This window comes from Suncus etruscus, chromosome 3 (genome assembly GCF_024139225.1).
Source record: "Suncus etruscus isolate mSunEtr1 chromosome 3, mSunEtr1.pri.cur, whole genome shotgun sequence".
In the NCBI taxonomy this organism is placed as follows: domain Eukaryota; kingdom Metazoa; phylum Chordata; class Mammalia; order Eulipotyphla; family Soricidae; genus Suncus; species Suncus etruscus.
Window position 1 is genome coordinate 97,438,151 of NC_064850.1, and position 19,452 is coordinate 97,457,602.

A 19,452-nucleotide genomic window follows, 5' to 3' on the forward strand; every position below is an offset into this window, starting at 1 on the left:
CCAGGCTTGCTCAGGGGTTACTCCTGGCTCAGCACTAAGAAATCACTCCCAGCAAGCTTGGGGGACATATAACATCCAGGAATTGAAATAGGTCTGTCCTGGATCACTAACATGCAAGACAAATGCCCTACTGCTGTGCTATCACTCAGCCTGCCTCAAGAACATTTTTTTTATTGAAGTAAAACAGACTATATTTAGACATTCTGAAAAGGTGGAATAAGAAGAAAATAAAGACAACGAGAAAGAAAGTAATGCATTCAGGAGAGCACAGGCTTATTTGAAGGAGGAGATAGCCCCATTATATATCACAGCAAGAAAATATAAAAGTGGCCCAAAGAGATAGCATGGAGGTAAATTGTTTGCCTTGCATGTAGAAGGATGCTGGTTTGAATCCCAGCATCACATATGATCCCCCCCCCAGCCTGCCAGGAGCAATTTCTGAGCATAGAGATAGGAGTAGCCCATGAGCACTGCCGGGTATCAACAAAAACCTATAAATAAATAAATAAATACATACATAAATAATAGAAAAAAATATAAAAGTACACATTGCCATGTTTTGTTATTGGGTTAAACATAACTGTGCTCATGGCTTAGTCTTGGTACTGAACCTAAACCTTATGCCTATAGGGCAAACCATACGGGGTGTAAGGGACTAAACATGTGTAGGCAAGTGCCCTAAGTACTATACTTTTGCTTTGCTTGGTGCCCACCTTTTTTCACACAAGACCATCTATATTAACTGCCTTTTATTTTATTTTAAAGCTAATATCAAGAGCTACACCCTGCTATTTATGGTATAAAAATGAAATCTTGGAAAATTACTTGGTAAAATGAGTCATTTTCTACCTTGTTACAAGTTTAGAAATTTTTATAGCTCTTGGAAAATGAGAACTCTACTAACACAGCAATGCAATTTTATTGTAATAAGCTATAGATCTTTCATTGGTGAAGGTAAAGTTTAGTAATGCACCAGTACAGGGAAATGCAAAGTCTCTAGTCAGAGTAGAAGAGAACTTTGGGGTGAAAGTCAGCTTTTCTTTTTCCATTTTGACTTTAGGGTTCCAACAAGTTAAGTAGAGCATGTTTTAGTGGCTCTATGTTTAGGTTTTCCTCCTGGAAATGCTCAGTGATGTAGTGGTGCCAGGGATTGACCAGGGTTGGCTATGTACTACATAGTTGTCTTGCCCTCTATACTATCTCTCTGGCTTCACAGTCTAATTTTTTTTAACCTATAATAGTATAAATACATTTGTTTTATGAGTTAATGCACTGTAGCGTTTTATTCCTTGCATGGATAGAAGTGTGGGACTTTCAAGAAGCCACTTGTGGGTAGTTCTGCATGTATGTGAAAATTGCAATACTAAACACTGTCATTAATAGTTGTGCAGTTATATATTTCTCACTGTGTGTGTGAGAGAGATGACAATAAGAAACATACATTCTATTTTTATAACTACTTAACTTTACATCTGATCCATAAAGAATATAGAAAACACTCCTGAGACACTCTATGACTGGGTATGCCGCGAAACAAATCAAGGCAAAACAAACCACTTTACAAACAAAAAGTAACTTTGTCTGGAAAGGTACCTATAATATGAGCATGGAAAATGATCCGAGTGATATTACCAAGCCAGTGCTGGGGTTGATCAGAAATACACACATCAGATGCACATAAAATGTTTCTCTTTGATGGCTAGAGAGATAGTACAGCAGTAGGGCATTTGCTTTGCATACAGCTGACCAAGGAGAGACATGGGTTTGATAACCAGCAGCCCATAAGGTCCCCAAGCCTGCCAGGAGTGATTTCTGAGCAACAGACCCAGGAGTAACCAGGAGTAACATCTGGATGCCACCAGGTGTGGCCCATTAAAAAACTATTTTCTGGGGTCAGGGGGTGGCGCTAGAGGTAAGGTGCCTTCCTTGCCTATGCTAGCCTTGGACAGACTGCACTTTGATCCCCCGGTGTTCCATATGGTCCCCAAGCCAGGAGCAACTTCTGAGCGCATAGCCAGGAGTAACCCCTGAGCATTACCGGGTCTGGCCCAAAAAAACAAAAAACAAACAAACAAAAAAAATTTCTTGGGAGGAACTGGCACATACAAAAATCACAATATGGCTTTTACATAATACAAATTCTTCAGAGATTCAATTTTAGGCAATAGTCTAAAAAGAGTGAGTGTTGGATAGCAAGGAATTTGGATCCAGAGAGTGTATACTCTAGTTCTGATGATTAAGTTGGGTTCTAAAATTAAAGAGAATTTGCTCTGTTCAAGTTCACACATAGACATGGATCAATAATCTTCATGGATTACTCTTATATTTTTTATTAAATTTAAAGAAATTCTCACAAATATAATCAAAGACCTCATAAAGAAAAGTTTAATTTTGATATTTATAAAATTAGCAAGACATGACATGGTGAAACTTGTTCTTGCCAGTGCATAGTCTGTAGGAGTGGAATCTTTCAAAATGGGGTATTTTAAATAAATGAACTGGAGTGAAAATCACAGCCCCCAAAATGATGATAAGTGGCTGTTTCTTTCAGAAATTTTTTTCTACCAGGTTTCACCATCAAAATCTAAAAGGTCAGCTTATGAGCTTCATAAGAGAAAGTATTTTCTATGTTTCAGGCTCCTATTGGCTCATAATTACATGACTTCTATTATAGGCAGAAAGTAATTAAAGTAATATAATGTGATCTGAGTGAACTTAAAGCAGGGCGCACAGGTAATGGGTGAGGTGACGGCAGTAACAGTATCATAGTATTGAGTTCAGGATTTATTGTTGGTTGAATCGAATGTTATGGAGATTCCTCTAAAAACTAGAAATAGAGCTCCTATACCAGCTACACCTTTCCTAGGGATATACCCTAGGAACACAAAAATACAATACAAAAATCCCTTCCTTAAACATATATTCATTGCAGCGCTATATACCAGAGCCAGACTCTGGAAACAACAAAGATGCCCTTCAACAGATGAATGGCTAAAGAAACTGTGATACATATACACAATGGAATATTATGCAGCCATCAGGAGAGAAGAAGTCATGAAATTTCCCTATACATGGATGTACATGGAATCTATTATGCTGAGTGAAATAAGTCAGAGGGAGACATATAGATGCAGAATAGTCTCTCTGGGTTTTAAGAAAAATGAAAGACATTTTTGCAATATTTCTCAGAGACAAAAGAGATGAGGGCTGGAAGGTGCAGCTTATGACATGAAGCTCACCACAAAGGCTGATGAGTGCTGCTAGAGAAATAACTACATTGCGAACTATCCTTAAAATGTGAATGAATGAGTGAAGTAGAAAGCCTGTCTAGAGTACAGGCAGGGGTGTGTGGGGAGGAGGGAGATTTGGGACATTGATGGTGGTAATGTTGCACTGGTATGGGGGGGGCATGGTCTTTACATGTTTGAAACCCAACCACAGTCATGTTTGTAATCAAAAAATAAACTTTTAATTGAGAAAATTCAAAGAAGAGTAAAAATGTTTTTAGATGTGCCAATAAAATAATAGGAAAATATATCTCAACATTTACAGAGATGTGAAAATATAATCAGACTTTTAATATTTTAAATTGCATTATATTAACTATTGTTTGAAATCTTAATCAGATCACCATAATTTACCAAGTTACTCAGAGTTCAGTTTCTTCCACGATATTTTCTGGTGTCACTCCCACCACCAGGGTCTTTTGCTGCCAATTAAGAAGTTATTTACAATTGATAAAGAACAAAAAATTGTCCACAGCCACACAAAAGCTTAGTTGACAGAGGAAAGAAAAAATTGTGACCCATTTCTAGTCTCAGGAGAGGGCTAACCTGAAGCTCTGCCTAATAGATTAGAGTTTTCTTTGTTTTCATTTGATGTCACACTCTACAGCATTCAAGGATTTGTCAGGATTTGTGCTCAAGGACCCACATGGAAGAAGCATGTGATCTGCTCTGTAGTATTTCCTACAAACAGTCCAATATTTCTAGTACATGTAATATTTCTTCATTTTCACAACACTTATAGGCTTGAGGAGAGGGCAATATTTAAATGATTAAAGGTAGACTTGCTTTACTGTGGAAATTAGGGTCTGATTATGAAAATAGGTTCCGAACACAGGAGGCTCCATCAAGTATGCAAAGGGCTCTGTCTAATCAATCACACTGAAGGTCTCTTCATTAGCTGAGACCCATCATGCCTACCCATCACTTTTTCCAGGGTGGGTCTCTAAGGCTACAACCACATACCTGTAATAAGAATGTGGTCACTTCTTAGCATGCAGTATACTGTGCTGTGCCAGGGGAAGAACATTCCTACAAGAAAATTTAGCTCAGAACCAGCACAAAAGACACTACAGCAGAAGTCACAATATAGGTGAGTAGAGATCAATGCAGCAAAAGCACGTATAGAGTTGGGTTTGCTCAGAGCAATGAGTCTGGGAACATATTTTTCTTATGGGACCAAATGGGTTCTCCACTTGTGCTTTCGTGGCCACAGTGGGCAAGGTCTCTGGGCACCTATATATGATCTACATTTTACTGAATCCAAAGACTGAGTTCCATTTTTTTTATTGTAATTGTGTGACTTCTTCATTCACACAGTAGGTGCCCTGGAGAATGATTCACTTGAATCATGTGGACTATTTCGTGAGGCCGCTGAGGGGGTTGGTCCTAGTTCTGTAGAGTCTAAAAGTTGGTATCCAGGGAGAGGAAAGAAAAGGGATGCTTTGAAGTGCCAGTGAGCTTAGGGATGAAATTTTTTAACCTTCATAAATTCTACCGATTTACAGTGGCCCATCTGCATTCCACAACCCAAGACTTTTCTGGTGGTGCATAGTGTTGCTCAACTTCTCTTGGCTGCACACAACAATCTGAGAAAACTTCTGTGGTGAGTGTGAAGAGACCTCAGTTAGGTCTTCCAGAACCTGTGTTTTCTGGAGTGCTGCATGGACAGAGAGATCACTGAGACACTCAGAGAAAGACATAAAAATGGGAACCGAACTGAATGTGTGTCTTTTTCTGGCAGGAGAGAGCCTAGAAACTCAGCCTTCTGAAGTGCCAACCACAGAGATGACCTTCCACCACCTGAGGATGGAGTGTCTCCAGGGCATGCCAAAGTGCAGGCAGAGGTTATGTGCCCCATTTGCCCATACTTCCTCAAAGACCCAGTAATCCTGGACTGCAGTGACAACTTTTGTGGCTTCTGCATCGAGATGTCATGGAAGGATGTCCAGGAAAGTTTCTCTTGACCACTGTGTAGGCAGACCTGCCTGAAGAAGAGCATCAGAGATGGAGGCTATGTTCAAAGTTAATGCCTTCAATATTCCATTTTCTCTAAAACTACCTTAAATCAGATAATTCTAAAGTTTAATCATCCAACTGCCAAGAACTCAGAAGATTTTGAAGAAAATCAGATAACACCACTGCCCTCATTAGAAACAACACAAACCAAACAGGAGTAATTCATGCTAGACTATAGGACACTATCTACTATGAATATAGTCTCTGTCCCTGCAAGGTCTGTAGGAATCGAACCTAGCTTGCAAACATGTATAAATAAGAAAATCTCTACATCAATGGATCAATTTGGGGCCACATAGAATTTAGCATGCTAGGGTCCATCCTTCCAGTTGTAGATCTCAGGGTAGATACAGAACACTGCATATGTTCTTCTGAGTATGAAGATTAATGGTACCCGAGCACTGAAGCAAGAGTATGATTTTCATCACTGCAAAGTATGATCAAAGGATACATATTTGAAATATAGAAATATTTGGGACTGAAAGATAGTATGGAGATAGGGATTTGCCTTGCATGCAAAAGGATGGTGGTTTGAATCCTGACATTCCACATAATCTCCAGTGCCTGCCCGGAGAGATTTCTGAGAATAGAGCCAAGCAATCCGAGAGCTGCTGAGTTTGACCTCCCCCCAAAGAAATTAAAATATAGAATCATTAATGTTTGCTCATCTGATAAAAGGAGATTCAACTTCATTTATAGTGAAGTGTATGTTGAACCTCCTTGTTTTGTTTTGTTGTTGAGAGAAGAGCAACAGAATCAGGGTCTCCAGATTTCGGTCATGATTCCCAATATACATCATTCAGCACCTCATATTACCCAAATAGTGTTGATTTCCCTGCAGCAAAGAGGAGATCTATACATGTGTTCCCATACTAGAAGTTACAGTGAGGGATGATGATTTCCACGTGTGCAGTGAAAATGATAGACAGATATAGAGTAGAGGCTAGTGATGATATTTTTTGTTTATTTGTTTTTCGATTTTTGTGCCATACCCTGTGATGCTCCTGTGGTGTGTGTGAGTAACAGGGGTTTCTCCTGGCTATGCGCTCAGAAAGTGGTCCTGGCTTGGGGGACCATTTGGGACGCCTGGGGATCAAACTCTGGTTGGGTTTATCCTAGATTAGCATCTGCAAGGCAAATGTTCTGCTGCTTTCGCCACCACTCTGGCCACTACTGATGATATTTGATCGACTTGGGAAGTTGTTTTATCACAATCCTTGAAGCTGCCTGAAAACAGGACTACTGATCACTGCTAAGATGTAAAGGCTATGCCAGGAACAATTTCTGAGCACAGAACCAGGAGAAACACCTGAGCCCTGCCAGGTGTGAACCAAAAACCAAAACAAACAAACAAACAATAAAAAGATACAGATGCTAAGCACCACAGACAGGCAAGTGATCTAGTCATCATAGCCATATTATATTTATCTATATGTATTTGTTTAAGAGTTCATCTAAGGAAATGCTTCTTGCTGCATATTTTGAGATAGATTTGATAAAATAACTGCTAAAGCAATAGAATATTTAGAATATTTATAAATTATTATGAAGATCTAATAAGATGAGCTGACTAAAAATAACATTTATATCCACAGTATAGAAAAATCATTTACATAAACAGAGCTAAATAATTTTCTGATTAGCAGTATTGCTAATTGCTTTGGAAAGGCAACTAATATATTGTTTCTTGATTCAAAATGTCATGTTGGCCTTTTGATATTGATTTAGTATTATATGTTGATATTACCCACCTGTATTAGAAAAATTACACAATACTTAAGAAATTCATGAATTACATAATGTTATAGAATTTTGGAGAAAAACAGAACCAATATAAAGTTTTTCTAAAAAAAATTACAAAATTAATTGAATCGATAAAGACCAAAATTCCCACCTTAACATACACTACTAATACTAGAGTGGTCACAAAATGTGCACAGTGCCTTTCCATATAACAGTCTCTTGAGAAAAAGAAATACAACTTTGGCCATTAAAATCACAATTTATTAGAATTGATTAAGTATTGCAATGGACTATTGCAGTACATACAGTTGAAAGAAATACATCATTCAACAATCATAACACCATAAAAACCCCATGTTCCTAACTCCCATAAAAAATCTCACAACTTCCCTGACTTGAATATCTCGACAACCAGTCCTTGACATTTTCAACCTCAACAACTTCCCTTACAATGGGAAAAAAATAAACAAGGACCAGGTCAGTCAAGGTCTCCACTCACAGCGCTCAGGGTCAGAGTGGTGCAGTCGGGCCCCACACAGAAATAGGGCTTCAGCACCTCAGCAAAGGTTTCCGAGAAAGAGTGGAGGTAGGACCTGTCGCTTGAGTTGTAGAAGCAAAGCTGGCCCAGCTAATAATCCAGGAAAATGCCAATGACCTTGGGCCTGTCCTTGAGAGCCAGGGGCTCTTCTGGGCCAGCTCCACCAGCCTTGCCAGTTGCGGGTTGGCACTGACGCTCCTTCTCAGGCGGGGCTGCCTGCACAGTGGGCAAGGGAACGTGCCCTCCACCTCCTTCCAGGACATCTCGATGCAGGCGCCACAGAAGTTGTGTCCGCAGTCCAGGGTCACCGGGTCCTTGAGGTAGTCCAGGCACACGGGGCACATGACCTCTGCCTGCAGTTTGGCCAGGCCTGCTGACAACTCCATCCTCAGCTGTGGGGAGGGCAGTTTGGTGGTAGGCAACTCACAAGGATCAGCTTAGGCTCTCTCCTGCCAGAAACAGACACACTATAGGTGCTTTCCCCCACTTCCTGTGTGTGTTTCTCTCAGTGCTTCAGTGGTCTCTCTGTCCACCCCACTCCCCAGAGGATACAGGTACTGCGGATCTGTGCCCAAGGCTCTTTACTCACCTCAGCAGCTTCTCTCAGAGTGGTTTGAAGCCAAGAGAAGTTCAGCAACACTCAGCATCACCAGAGAAGTCCTTATTTTTGGAAGGCACATGGGCTACTGCAAATGAGGAGGAGTTTGGCAGGTTAGAAAGCTTCAGCCCTGCAGCAAGAAGCTCATTGGCAGTTCATGGCAACCATTCTCTTTATTCTCTCTGGACACCAAATCACAGACCCTACCAACCCCCTCAGGGTCTTCAGGTACTAGTTCATATGATGCAAGTGACTTTCCAAGCAGGCACCTACTATAGATCTGGAGATGGGCATGTAATATCTGGGACTCAGTGAATGCACATCATTAAGAAGTGCCCTCTAGGGGCCAGCGCGATGGCGCTAGAGGAAAGGTGTCTGCCTTGCCAGCGCTAGCCTAGGACAGACCTCGGTTCAATTCCCCGGCATCCCATATGGTCCCCCAAGCCACGAGCGACTTCTGAGCTCATAGCGAGGAGTAACCCCTGAGCGTCACCGGGTGTGGGCCCAAAACAAACAAACAAACAAAAAAAGAAGTGCCCTCTAGATCCTGAACACAGTGGGCACTAAATTAGAAATGAAGTTCCTCCATGACTTCAAGAAACCAAAATTGTGTACTTATTGCTTTGTGTGCCACCAATCCAATAACTGCATTTGCTGCACTGATCCCTACTCATCTAGGCTTGACTCTGGCTTGTGGAGTCCTTGGTGCTAAACCTGTGCTCACTTTCCTTGTAGGCATGGCCTTCAGTCAGACACTCCAGAGCATAGTATGTGCACAGCAGTGACCACAGCCTTTATATATTATTGTGGGTGGATATCTAGGGAGATTCCTGGGTAGGTAGGGTGGGTCTCAACTGATAAAGGAATTTTCCCATGCAATTGATTAGGTCCAACAACTGCAGGAACTGTTCCTCTTCTGTGAGCACTATCACCTTTTCTTATTTCATGGACTTATGTGTTCTGAGAACCTACTTCATATTCAAAATCTTACTTTCACACAGTAAAGCAACTCTTTACTTAATTGTTGCTCTACCCATTAAGCTCATTGATACCAAGAAATATTCCATGTATTAGAAAATTTGGGCCCTTGTTGGAGAGACAGTATAGTAGGTGAGGTACTTCCCAGGAGTGATCCCTGTGTACATAGCTTTCACAAAGCCCTGAGCACTATAGGATGTGGCACCAAATCAGAACAAACCCAACTGCAAACTGTCATGCAGGACTTAGGTTCACTCTCTCCCCAAGAAGTGTAATTGGGGAAAGGAGATCTCTCTCTCTCTCTCTGAGACTCTACTGATACAAGGAGGCCTTGGAAATTATATTAGTCAGTCCTACTAAGAGAAATCCTGATTTCAGTCCTATGAAACCACAACTTTAGCCACACCACAGTCTAGGTCCCCTTCTCTTACCTTCTGTTCTTTTTTCTTTGGGGGAGTGTGTGTGGCTTACACCTAGTGCACTCAGGGGTTTTTCCTGGCTCTCTGCTCAGCAATTATTTATGGCAGGCTCCGGAGACCATATGTGATTTCTGTATTCAAACCAGTCTCTCCTGTGTTGGCTTGTGTGCAAGGCAATTGCCATAGAGCTATACTATCTCCCTGGCCCTTATCTTCTCTTCTTATCTTATTTAGTGCCCTATATGTCTGTGAGTAAAAACCCTTTTCTTGTGAAACCCATATATCAGTCTGTTTTAGATAATACTGTGAAAATATTTTTGATTATATTGCTAAGAATAATGATAATATGCCAAGAAAAGGCATCTCTGATACAGTTCCTGTTTGGGATTGACCCAAAATTGGATTCATACAGTGCCTTAACACTTCAGTGACTCTCTAATTCTCTTATAAAGTCATCTGCAACTTGGCTCAGAGGAGTCAGTATAAGGTCATGCTCTCAGCCCTGAAGGTGCTGCTCCAAAATGCCTTGGACTTTCTGCATTTCCTCTGCCTCCTTGGCCACAGCTCAAAGCACCTTCTTTCCCTTGGCACCCCAGGACTGACTGCTGTACATGGTGACCCACAGTACCTTCGACTCCAAGTTTCTGCTAAAGATGCCAAGATGCTCCTTCTCACCTTGCTTCAGACTCATGTCTACCTTCAGGTTCAGAATTGTAGAACCAGAGCCTCCCTCTTCCCATGTCAGGGATGGCAAGGGGCTTGCCAGCCCCTGGGCCTGGGTGAACGAGCCTGCCAGGTAGAGCTTGGGCTGGAGCCCAGAGAGGTGAGGCTACTTGAGGGTGCTTTATATCCTTAACAATATGTGAATTATTTCCTATGTCTGTGTATTTTTCAGACCCATATCTCCCCAATCCCCTGGGATTGAGGCATGAGGCTTCTGCTAAGTTCATATAGTAATATATTGATTGTAGGTCAAAGTCATTTGAGATTAAGCAAGACAATTTGTATTTGCTTTATTTTTTAATATTATAAAGTGTACTCTAAGTCAGGTGAAATATCTCAAATAACTGAAGTGAGTATTGTGTATAAACAGGCACAAGTTCAAACACCACACTATGAATTCCCCAAAACTGCTGAGGTTTTCACAGAGTACCACAAAATATAGACAATAAATTAAAGGAACCAAAATATTAAAAACCAACAACAAAATATATACACACAATTAAGTTACTAGGATAATAAACTTCCACAATCATTCTTAGTACATAACAGATGATCAAACTTGCTACATATCCTTGTTCTTCCCAACACTTTGAGACTAATTTGTACACAGTAACAAACTCTAAAGCCATCACTATTTGTTTAAATAATTTCCAACACTAATATTTTAAAATAAAAGCCTGTGGAGATATTTGCAATAATATAGCAGAAACTACCTGCCTTCCATGTGGCTGACTCAGGTTTGGTTACCAGCATTCAAAATGGTCCCTATAGCCCTATTAGGTGAAAGGTGAACCCTTACTGCAGAGCCAGGAGTAAGCCCTTAACATTACCAGATGTGGCACACACACAAACACGCATGCACACACACACACAAACACACACACACAGTTATATAACTAAATAAATAAGTAAAATAAAGGACTGCATGCTTTAAGGCCAGAAATTTAGAAGTCCCTTTGGTGCTTGCCTTGTAAAGAGTCAACCTGAGATCTCATGACTGGCAATTAAATTTTTTAATTTCCTATATATCGTTTAAGGGGCTACACACAGTGTTTCTCAGGCTATATTTCTGATTTGCACTCAGGAATTATTCCTGGCAAGTTCAGGGCAAACAACATACCTCCATGCTATCTCTTTGGCCCACTTTTATATTTTCTTGTTGTGATACATATTGGGGATCTCTCCTTCTTCAGATAAGCCTACACTCTCCTGAATGCATTACTTTCCTTCTCTTTGTCTTTATTTTCCTCTCATTCCCCTTTCTCTGTATGTCTAAATATAGCCTGAAAAAAAATGTTCTTGAGGCAGGCTGAGTAATAGCACAGCAGTAGGGCTTTTGCCTTGTATGCTACTGACCTAAGATAGACTTATTTAAATTCCTGGGTGTCATATGTCCCCCAAGCCTGCTGGGAGTGATTTCTTAGCACAGAGCCAGGAGTAACCCCTGAGCAAGCCTGGGTGTGCTCTCCCCAAAAGAATAAATTTGTTTATTTTTTAACTCCCCCAAATATATTTAACCCAGAACTCAGTGGGTGCTGCCCTCATTTGACCATGTGAGGTTGCATTTCTCCATGTGTATATTTACTTTTTGGTTTTATACTTGATAGTATATCATTTTCCAATAATTTCTTTCTTTCTTTTTCTTTTGGCTATCCTGGGCAGCAATCAGGGCTTACTCCTGGCTCTATATGTAGAAATTCTCCTCTAGACTCAGGGGACCAAATGAGATGCTGGGAATCCAATCTGGGTCCATCCTGTATAAGAACATTCTATTGCTGTGCTTTTACTTCTGGTCTCAAATAATTTCTTGTTAAAAAAAACTGCCTTATGCAGAATTATCAAGAAACTAACTAGATTTTTTAAGAATTCAGGTAGATTTGATGAAAGGAGGGGACAGAGGAATAGCACAGTGTTAGGGCATTTGACTTGAAGCGTACAACTGTGGAATTATCCCACCATACCATATGGTCTCCCAGTCCTGCTAGGACTGATGTTTGAGCACAGAGCCAGGGATAAACCCTGAACACCATCTGGTTTGGCCCACACCTACTTTTCAAAAAAGGAATAAAATATATTGGATGATAGGATACAAAACTTCAGGGACAAGCAATAGCCAAAGGAGTCACTGCCTTGGAGCCAATCTTACAGGAGAAATAAGTTTCTTTAAAGGACAAAAAAGTTGTCATGAGTGTAGCTTTCCCTTATTGTGCTTCTGAGTACATTATTCTGTGTACATAATGCACATCTGTGCTCTCTGAACATTAAGGAAAGGAAGATTACTCCAGCTTGCTTAGGTATATTATACATCTTTATTAATGAGTCAACACCTACTTAATATAAAATTTTTGTCTTATTAGTCTCTTCAATATTCCCTCTCTCAAGAAAAATATTTATACTTTCGTAGGCATATTAATATTTTCCTACATTAAATTTTATTAATTAAAAAATTAATGTTCGAGGTGGGTCCCTTGGAGGAGTTTATTAATTTTCCTAGGCTTTCCCCCTTTCCCTCCCAACTCCAAAGGGAGGGTCTGGGGGTGGGGGCTCTGACCTTCCAGCCTTCTAGCTCGGGAAGGATCTCCCTTACTTCCTGGGAGCCTGGAGGTTTGGCCAGCATGGCATTTGGCAGCCCTCCGCCATGCCAAGGGCCTCTCTAACCGGGCCTAGGAAGGGGTGCAGGATATGGGTCACCCAGCACCCCTCTACCTCCTTCCTCCAGTGCTCCAGGGCTTTTCCTGGCCACATGGCTGGGCAAGCCAGCGAGGTGGGTCCCTTGGAGGAGTTTATTGGTTTTCCTAGGCTTTCCTCATTTCCCTCCTGGCTCCAAAGGAAGGGTCTGGGGGTGGGGGCTCTGAATTTTTGGCCTTCTAGCTCGGGAAGGATCTCCTTCCTTCCTGGAAGCCGGGAGGAATAGTAGCACAATAGGTTCTGGCAATAAGACTTACCAGGAAAGTTTCCTTATTAAACCTGTGCATTGTGGAATCTCGCGCAGGCTAGCTCCTCCGCGCAGAGCATTATGACAAATGTATGAATATCATTGTGTTTCATTGCTTGTCATTATCTGAATGCCGTCCAGGAGCACGTCTTATTCCTTTACTACCTCACTCCCATCTCTTGTTACCCCACATTTAAGCATTTTCTGTACTAATGATTTTTGTTTTGGCCAAGGTGGATTACATATCTTTCACAGTAATTTTTTGGGTGGAGTCTGAAGCTTCAGCAGGCAATGCATCATGGCAAGGTTTTATGCTGTAGGCTTTTTGGCCAAGATAAGGTGAAGATGCAGCCTCGGCTGCCCCTCACAGCTTTCTCTCTCCTTCCTCCCCGTCCCCAGGGTTATTTCTGGACACCTGCTCAGGGTCCCAGCAAGTGGGTTCTGGTGAGGTGGAATTTAAAAGAGACCTCGCAGGCTTCCTTGCTCCTGCAAGGGGTTGGGAGGGGACTGGTGAACTTTCAACTTCCAGCAATTAGGAAGCAAACGACTCTCGGGGAGTCTGAAGCTTCAGCAGGCAACAAGGGGAGGACATGACTCCATGTTCTCTTCCCTTGTCCAACTCACAGACCAAAGTGGTGTCTCAGAAATACCCCCCTCCCTCTCGACTATTTCTAAAACACAAAAGGGACACGTGTATCTCTTTGTATATCTCAGATGTATTTCCTTAACATCAATAACCCTGTATGGGAGACTTCTGCTTCGATCTGGATGTTAAAAAGAGACCTCTAAATCTAGAGGTCTCAGTCTGTCCACAGTTCAAGGAGTGGAACTTATGATGAAGACTTTCTTTGTGATTTTAGAAATTCTGTTTCCTCGATGTCATTTTAATCTGTCTTCTGTGGTTAGTGGTCTTGGACCTTGCGCTGAAACTCAGATGGAGCCTGGGATATCTTCTTTCCTTATGTTTCCAGAAGACCCGTTCAGTTGCAATTGCCTCAGTCAGGACTCTGGAATTGGGGGTCATGATTGTTAGGCAGGACGTAGACCAAACCCTAGACTAGGGCTTTCTTGTTGGTCCCAGAATACATACTGCCTGGTCATGGTTCTATCAGCCGGTCATCTGTAGATCACGTTCTTGGCTTTTGCACAGCCCTATGGGTGTGGCAAGCCTTCTGATTTTGTTTTATCATTAGTTGGTTGGGTAGGATAACCTGTTCTTATGTCCATTTATTCCCAATTTCCTCGTTGTCAGAATATCATATTAGAACTGGCTCATGTTGGAGATCAAGTAGTATTCAGGATGTCCCAGATGGGCTTTGGTTCCTGTAGCTGTTGTGAAAAACTTTGTTGATTCTATGTCTGGGGCTAGGATTCAAGTCTGGACGTTCGGTGTATAATCTTCTGGCGTCTAAAATGGATCCACATGACATATTTTCAAGGTGGGAGATTCCACTGTATTGTAAATAAGTATGCTTTCTTATTCCTAGTAGATAAGAGCTTGTTTATTTATGTGGGATTTCCCTTTTTTAGTGTGCCTTTGCAGAAAGAAATGGTGCTTCATTTGGGGGTGAAAAGAACAGAGAAACAAGTCACACACCCAAAAAACATAAAAATAGAAATAAAATATATATATTTGTTCACATATGTGTAGTGAAAAAAATGATTTTAAATAAAATGAAATAAAAAATAAAGAGGTAGTGTTATACAGGTCTTATACTTATGATGGAAGTATAGGTTTCCCCATTGCCTTTTGAGATTTTCTTGTGGGGTGTAGGTTCCCAGGCACCTTTTCATCGCACACCCTGCCCTTCCTGAGATTGGTAAAAAATTTGAGGGGGGGTCTTGTTTTTCAAACATCCTCATATATTGACAATTTTGCCCACTGGATTTGTTGTTTGATTGATTGATTTTCCCCCTTTGAGATCTGTTTTATAAGCAATACAGGTAGAAGAGTATCTCTGTATAGATTTCATGTTTGAACCAAGTTATGGGGAATGTTAGATTTCATTTGTCAGCCCCCAGAATCAACAACAATATGAATGCTTATAAAAATTGTAGATTAACAAAGACATCAAAGAAATGTTTGAACATGTTTTCTTAGTGATTATCAACAACTTTCCTCATATGTGAGACTTTTCTGAGAAAATAATTCTTAAAATATTCATTAAAGTTAAAATTGTAAGACATTACCACTGTGAAATATTGGTAATGCATTAACAAAGAAAAAAATAACAACCCATACAAAAACAACCCATAAAATTCATGGTCCAGATTGGTAGCACTCACACTTGGCTTACTTTCTCTGAATTTTGACAAAATGACTAGAATTAAACAGAAGTGACCCCTGAGCAGAGCGAGAAATATGCATTGAACACACCTATGTGTGGTCAAAACAAAGCAAAAGTTTTACAGGGTAACAAATGGTAAGACCAGAAATGCACACAACAGGAGCCAGAGCAATAGCACAGGGAGTGGGGCATTTGCCCCACTGGATGAGACACATCCAGGTTTGGTCCATAGCATTATATATGGTTTGCAGAGTTTTCCTAGAGTGATTTCTGAATTAGGAGTAACACCAGAGTGCCACCAACTGTGGCCCAAAAACCAAACAAATAAACAAAAACCCCACAAACCAAAACATATGAAATGTTCCTGATTAGAGGGTGTAAAGTACAAATTCATTATATGGCTTGATAAATAATGCAAATTATTCACCTGCTCGATTGTCAATTAATTATATATTAATGAGGGAGGGGCTGAAGAGATAGCACCCTGAGCACCTACAGGTTTGGCCTAAAACAAACAGCAAAGCAAACAAGCTAAAAAGAGTTATTGGTTATTTGACTGGTTATTTGGGGGTGTTTTGTTTGGTTGTTTATTTGGTTTTTGGGTCATAATTGGCAGCGCTCGAAAATGACTCCTGACTCTGCACTCAGAAATTGCTCCTGTCAGGCATGGGAGACTTTATAGAATGTTGAAAATTGAACCAGGGTCCATCTTTTGTTGGCCACATGCAAAGCAAATGCCATCCCGCTGTGCTATCTATCCAGCCCCAGGTTTGTTTGTTTGTTTGTTTTTTGGTTGTTGTTGTTGTAGAGAGGTTATTAGTATCTAGAGTTTACACAATCTAGCCCTGAGGTTTTCAGATATAACAGAATTTGCTTTGTTCAAGTTAAGAATAAACCTTGCATCAATGACCCTAATATAAATACCAAGTTTTTATTTTAATCAATAAATAAGAGAATAAAAACAAAAATGAAAAATTAATATATAACAATCAAACCCAAGGCATCACATATTATAGGGTAATTTCTAAAAGTTATACAATTAAAAAGACATAGGTCTCATTCTCTAGATGTGAAATTTTCCAATTCAAGTTATTTTTAACAATGAGTGTTAATCAGGAGATCCTCATTCATAAGAACTATTTTATTTTATCTTGTTTTCATTTGTAAACTGTCCATCCAACTCTACTTGTTACTCTCAAGCTGCAGAAGAAATGACATAGCACATTATATATAAAAAGCAAAAAGTAACCACATAGAGATTCTGCTTAATTAAAAATCTCTATTAAGTGGCCCGAATGACAGCACAAGAGTTTTAGCATTTGCTTTGCAGATGGCAGAGTAGAGTTCAATGTCAGGCATCGCTTGTATTCTCCCAAGCCTGCTGGAAGTGATTGCTGAACAGAGAAAATAAGTAACGCCTGAACACTGCCGTGTATGATACAAAGCCATAATCTTTGTGTATAAGCTCCTGAAACTTCCAGGTTTCAGCCAAAAGAATCCTGAGGAATCCATGGGGTGATGTAGTACTCTCCTGGGCCGAGCCTAAGCCGCGCCAGACGAGGGACAGACATTCATGGCGAATGGGACCGATCTTCTCGCTCTGCCAGCGGGCCCCTCGCTTCTCCCCGCACCGGGTGTGTCGTGGGTGGGCGCAGGGGTGCGCAATCTGGCCCGACCTCGCTCTCTTCACTGAGGGCTGGGGTTCCTTTGACGCAGCAGACAGCCCTCGCGTGGTGGTCTTCTCCAACCGGCCCCCCATCCCCGCCTCCGGGGGAGGTGCAGAGGGGGCCGGCGCCCGGCGTTGCGTCTTGACGCTTCCACCCGGTCTTCGGTGGAGCGCTCCAGGTCGTCCATCAGGTGCCCAAAGCCAAGCTGGTGGCGTCGCTTCCCAGTCCCTGGCGCTGTGCTTCTGGTGTCAGACTGGGCTTTCCTCACTGACATACTTGCCCGCCGGCGCGGTGTTGGTGATCTTTTCCCCGAGGACGGCTGGGGGTGGGAGGGTCCGAGGCGATCAAGCTCGCCGATGATGGAGATGTCGGGCACCGTCCTGCCGTGGCCGGCCCCGGGCGCGTGCCCGCACACGGCCAGCATAGTCCCACGACAGTGGTGGGTGCCGTTGTGTTGTGTCGGCGGGGTCCCCTCGGGACGACCAGGGCCTCTTAAAGATAGGCCTCCCGAGCCCGTCGTTGCTTTCCCCCTTCTCCTCGTTGGGGGAGAGCCGGCCCCTCGTCCAATGGGACCAAAGGCCGAGCTGCCGTGGCGGGGGGGACGCGGGTCCCCCTGCGGGCTCGGCGCACACGGACCTGACCGCGGACGCTCGCGCCTCTCGTTGTGACCCGTACCGCAGCCCCCCCCCCCCCAGTTTCTTCTTCCCTATGGGGAAGTCCGACGGGTGTCGCTCGCCTTGGGTTTCGGGGGTGGCGCCCCCTCGCGGAGGAAGCCTTCTCTAGCAATCCGAGAGGGTGCATTCCGCCGGTTTGTCCTTGCGAGTGCCTTGGTCCCCACTTGGGGTCTGCCGGCCCTCCTTCCGCCTCTGTGCTGTGCCCACCGCCACTCGGGCCCCATCGGCGGGGGTTGCTGAGTAGCGCCTGCTCCTCTGGCCTATAGTGGCCCGCATCTCCCCCCTCTGAATCTCCCCCCTCTGAGTCGCGGGAGGGTCCCGCCAGGCCGAGCTGGCATCCCGGAAATTTTTTTGCGAATTAAAAATAAAAAAATTAAAACAACAACAAAAAAAAGAATTCTGAAGAGCTTGTAGAGTGTTTATGAGTTCCAGGCTCCCATTCTGCTAGTTAATCACATAATCACTACTATTGGATGTCTGGAATAGTAAAAAGGAAAGGTAATTCAATTAGCTTAATGATCTAATTGGTCTGGGTCGGGGAAAGTAAAAAAATAAAAATTGAGTGAAGGTTTTTCTTGTAGATCAGATTCAATGCCAGCACTGCACATTCCCATTGGCATGTGGAGAGTGAGACCAAACACAGAGACACATTTAGCCTAAATCAAAAATAGAAAAATCACACAACTATCTCCTTGAATCTTCTGCACTAGGAGGTAAATGGAAATACAGGTACTTTTAACTCCTGCTCGGATATCAACTTGAAGGTATCAGAAATGAAATCATACTTTTTATTATCTGGGTGCCATACCCGGTGACATTCAGGGTTTAATCCTGAAATGCTCCTGCCTTGGTGGACGATATGGGATGCTGGGGTATCTAACTGCAGACTATCCTAGGCTAGTGCGGGAAAGGCAGAGGCCTTACAACTTGCGCGACCACTCCAGCACCATGAAATTGAATCTTAGTTTAGTAACTGAATAAGAAATGCAGAAGCTGGTAGTATGTGTATTTTTTGAATATTGCTTTGATTCTTGGCAATAGAATGGGAAAATCATTTAAATATTATATACCACTGAACTGATTTATAGGTTTCATCTGAACAGGACTTTTGCTCACAGACTTGTGTCCCTAAATGAGATCACTGAAGAAGTTAGAGCATGGGCCCAAAACAGGGGTATGGCTACAGCAGTGCCAGTTTCATAGGACTGTGCTCAGGATTTCTCTTGATTGGACTGTGTAAACTTGAGTGAAATCAAAGAATTATACAAAGGCTTTTATGTGTCAATAAGGAAAACCTAAATTAATATCTCAACATCTACAGAAGTGTGGGGAAATTCGTCATTTATAATCTCATATATGAACTACTGATTAAACTCCTTATGAAGGTACCATGATTTACCAAGTTTGTCATGGTTGAGTTTGTGGCACACGGACTTTTGTTACCAGCCCCACAATCATCTTCATATGCTGCCGCTCAAGTTACTAACATGAGTTGGAGGAAAAATGCCATCCATGGCCTCACTGAAGCACTGAGACTCAGAGAAGGAGAAACTCTGGTCGTTTTACACTTCCCTGGAGAGAGTAAA